The following is a 4,410-nucleotide window of genomic DNA, read 5'->3' as shown; positions in this document are numbered from 1 at the left end:
ATTAAATTATTTGTAATTAGAGAAACTATGAAGCTTTATTGTTGCTGTGAAATCAAAAACTCTTCTTCTCCTTCTTCTTCTTCTTCTTCTTCTTCTTCTTCTCCTTCTTCTCCTTCTTCTTCTCCTTCTTCTCCTTCTTCTTCTTCTTCTTCTTCTTCTTCTCCTTCTTCTCCTTCTTCTCCTTCTTCTCCTTCTTCTTCTTCTTCTCCTTCTTCTTCTTCTTCTTCTTCTTCTTCTTCTTCTTCTTCTTCTTCTTCTTCTCCTTCTCCTCCTCCTCTCAGCTCAGCGCAGAAAGCTGACGCCATGGTTTTGGACAAAGCTTGAGGAATGCTGCGGCTGCCACGCTGCGTGTTGGTGGCTGTGCACGTGAAGCTGAGAGGAGCAGGTGGCTCACAGCTGATATCAGCAGTCAGAGCAGCTGTTCTGAAGCACATGGCGTTTACCGAGCAGAGCCAAACGTTTACCTAACCAAACCAGAACACTGTGCTCCCAGCTCATAGAACCTTATGAACCTACTAGAATACTGTGCTCCCAGCTCATAGAACCTTATGTACCTACTAGAACACTGTGCTCCCAGCTCATAGAACCTTATGAACCTACTAGAACACTGTGCTCCCAGCTCATAGAACCTTATGAACCTACTAGAACACTTTGCTCCCAGCTCATAGAACCTTATGAACCTACTAGAACACTGTGCTCCCAGCTCATAGAACCTTATGAACCTACTAGAACACTTTGCTCCCAGCTCATAGAACCTTATGAACCTACTAGAACACTGCGCTCCCAGCTCATAGAACCTTATGAACCTACTAGAACACTGTGCTCCCAGCTCATAGAACCTTATGAACCTACTAGAACATTGTGCTCCCAGCTCATAGAACCTTATGAACCTACTAGAACACTGCGCTCCCAGCTCATAGAACCTTATGAACCTACTAGAACACTGTGCTCCCAGCTCATAGAACCTTATGAACCTACTAGAACATTGTGCTCCCAGCTCATAGAACCTTATGAACCTACTAGAACACTGTGCTCCCAGCTCATAGAACCTTATGAACCTACTAGAACACTGTTCTCCCAGCTCATAGAACCTTATGAACCTACTAGAACACTGTGCTCCCAGCTCATAGAACCTTATGAACCTACTAGAACACTGTGCTCCCAGCTCATAGAACCTTATGAACCTACTAGAACACTGTTCTCCCAGCTCATAGAACCTTATGAACCTACTAGAACACTGTGCTCCCAGCTCATAGAACCTTATGAACCTACTAGAACACTGTGCTCCCAGCTCATAGAACCTTATGAACCTACTAGAACACTGTGCTCCCAGCTCATAGAACCTTATGAACCTACTAGAACACTGTGCTCCCAGCTCATAGAACCTCATGAACCTACTAGAACACTGTGCTCCCAGCTCATAGAACCTTATGAACCTACTAGAACACTGCGCTCCCAGCTCATAGAACCTTATGAACCTACTAGAACACTGCGCTCCCAGCTCATAGAACCTTATGAACCTACTAGAACACTGTGCTCCCAGCATGCAGGCCTACTTGTGGTTCCTAGTATCTCTAAAAGTAGAACAGGAGGCAGAGCCTTCAGTTCTCAGGTTCCTCTCCTGTGGAACCATCTCCCAGATCGGTTCTGGGGGGAAGAACCCTCTCTACATTTAAGAGTAGGCTTCAAACGTTCCTTTGTGATAAAGCTGATAGTTGGGGTTCCAGCTCCTAGTTTATGCTGCTATAGGCTTAGACTGCCGGGGGACTCCCATGATGCACTGGGCTCCTCTCTCCTCCTCCTCCCTCTCTCTATCCATCCATCTATATCCATTGTGCTTCTCTCCTCTCTCTCCTCTCCTTCCTCTCTCCTCTCCTTCCCCTCTCTCTCCTCTCCTTCCTCTCTCTCTCTCCTTCCTCTCTCTCCTCTCCTTCCTCTGTCTCCTTCCTCTCTCCTCTCCTTCCTCTCTCCTCTCCTCTCTCCTCTCCTTCCTCTCTCCTCTCCTTCCTCTGTCTCCTTCCTCTCTCCTCTCCTTCCTCTGTCTCCTTCCTCTCTCTCTCTCTCTCCTCTCTTTCCCCTCTCTCTCGTCTCCTTCCTCTCTCTCCTCTCCTTCCTCTGTCTCCTTCCTCTCTCCTCTCCTTCCTCTCTCTATGACTCTGTTGTGATTTGGTGCTTTATAAATAAAGATTGATTGATTGACCAGAGCCAGTGTGATTTTAGTAAGTCGATGTTTAAGATGCAGAATGCCTTGCAGTCCAGCGAGGCAGACTGATTGGTTAGGTTTGGGCATGAGGGGTGAGATGGTTGGCTTAGAGTAAAAATATCAGAGGCAGAGCCAATCAGAGGCCTAGGAGGGCGGGACTTCACATGCACCTGCAGCTGTCTGCAGACGTCCAGCGTGTCAGTGCAGCAGAAGCACATGGGCTGCTGCAGGACGACACACAGACTCACACACACACTCTCACACACACACACACACACACACTCTCACAGACTCACTCACATATACACACACACACACTCACACACACACACACACACATGCTGTAGTGGCTAAGGCTCTGTTTTATTTCTATTAAATAATAAATAAGTGATAAGAGCAGTGTGTGTGTGAGTGTGTTTGTGTGTGTGTGTGTGTGTCTGTGTGAGTGTGTGTCTGTGTGAGTGTGTGTCTGTATGAGTCTGTGTGTGAGAGTCTGCGAGAGTGTGTGTGTGTGTGTGTGTGTCTGTGTGAGTGTGTGTCTGTGTGAGAGTGTGTGAGTCTGTGTGAGTCTGTGTGAGTGTGAGTCTGTGTGTTTGTCTGTGTGTGTGTGAGAGTGTGTGAGTGTGTGTCTGTGTGAGAGTGTGTGAGTCTGTGTGTGTGAGTCTGTGAGTGTGTGTCTGTGAGTGTGTGAGTGTGAGAGTGTGTGTGTGTGTGTCTGTGTGTGTGAGTGAGTCTGTGAGAGTGTGTGTGTGTGTGTCTGTGTGAGTGTGTGTCTGTGTCTGTGAGTCTGTGTGAGTGTGTGTCTGTCTGTGTGAGTGAGTCTCTGTCTGTGTGTGTATGTCTGTGTGAGTCTCTGTATGTGTGTATGTGTGTGTATATGTATCTGTGTGTATGTGTGTGTGTGTGTGTGTGTGTGTGTGTGTGTGTGTATCTACCTTGGTTTTGGGAGTTGAGGAGAACTTGTGAAGACCAGCTGCAGAGATGCAATCACCGAGGTCTAACAGCCAAAGAGGAGCTCTATTTAAAGGGTTCACTGTGGGGGGGGCGGAGCAGGGGGTGGGGGGGGCGGAGCGGGGAGGGAGGGGGGTGGAGCGGGGAGGAGGGAGGGGGGGGGGGGCGCAAAAATGTGTGTGTGTGTGCATTGTTGGGTGGGGGGGGCAGTGGCATGTGTGCGTGCGTAAAGGATGCCTGTATGAATCTGTGTTGATGGATCAGATCAGTCCTCCAGTGTGTGTGTGTGTGTGTGTGTGTGTGTGTGTGTGTGTGTGTGTGTGTGTGTGTGTGTGTGTGTGTGTGTGTGTGTGTGTGTGTGTGTGTGAGTTTTAGACCTTGAGAGTGATCTTGGATAATTTAAAGTAAGACACGACTGAAAAAGTGAACAAGCTGGAACATTTCATAAATTCTCTCTCCACACGTTTCATTCCTTCAGACGTGACGTGTGTGTAGTTTGTTGTGTGTAGTTTGTTGTGTGTAGTTTGTTGTGTGTCCCTAAATAGTACAACTACCCATGAGCCTCGGTGTCTGTTGCTATGGAGATCAGTTCAGTAGGTCACAGCTGCTGAGCTCCAAAAATCATAAAATCCAACAAGTTTCTTTTTTCTTTTTCTTCTTACAAATAATCAACATTTAAGTTCACCGCCATCATAATCAGAAGCAATGCATGCTGGGATTTGTAGTTGACAGCAGTGATTGCAGCCAGATTAATTTCATTAGATGAAATAAATCCAAAGCTGTCACACAACAAACAGGAAGCTTAAATATAAATGAGGAGAAACTAGAAATCTTTTATCAGTTTTGATTTAAATTTCACCTCATTTTAACCCTCCTGTTGTCCTCGGGTCAAGGAAGGACAGAAGGAAGGAAGGAAAGGAGTAAGGAGGAAAAGAGGATGGAAGTAAGGAGAGAAGGTAGGGAGGGAGGAAGGATGGAAAGGAGTAAGGAGGGAGGGAGGAGGAAGGAAGGAAAGAAGGCAGGAAGGAAGGAAAGAAAGGAGTAAGGACGAAAAGAGGAAGGAATTTAGGAGAGAAGGAAGGGATGAAGGAAAGGCAGAAGGAAAAAAGGAAGGAAGGAAAGGAGTAAGGAGGGAGGGAGGGAGGAAGGAAGGAAGGAAAGAAGGAAGGAAGGAAGGAAGGAAGGAAAGAAAGGAGTAAGGACGAAAAGAGGAAGGAATCTAGGAGAGGAGGAAGGAAGGAAGGAAGGAAGGAAGG

The 4,410-nt window shown here is 47.0% G+C and overlaps 1 protein-coding gene across 1 annotated transcript in view; it reads right to left on the bottom strand.

Moving 5' to 3' along the window:
- LOC128379386 (nucleoside diphosphate kinase B-like) overlaps positions 1 to 3,194 on the bottom strand; it is a 5,891-nt gene extending 2,697 nt beyond the window's left edge. Inside the window, exon 1 of the mRNA XM_053339002.1 lies at positions 3,139 to 3,194. The gene's annotated coding sequence lies outside the window, so the exon portion shown is untranslated. The remainder of the gene's footprint in view (positions 1 to 3,138) is intronic.
- Between the last annotated feature and the right edge of the window lie 1,216 nt (positions 3,195 to 4,410).

This window comes from Scomber japonicus, chromosome 18 (assembly GCF_027409825.1).
Source record: "Scomber japonicus isolate fScoJap1 chromosome 18, fScoJap1.pri, whole genome shotgun sequence".
Classification (NCBI taxonomy): Eukaryota; Metazoa; Chordata; class Actinopteri; order Scombriformes; family Scombridae; genus Scomber; species Scomber japonicus.
Note: the sequence above shows the minus strand (reverse complement) of the source record. Positions and strands in the feature narration are given on the sequence as shown.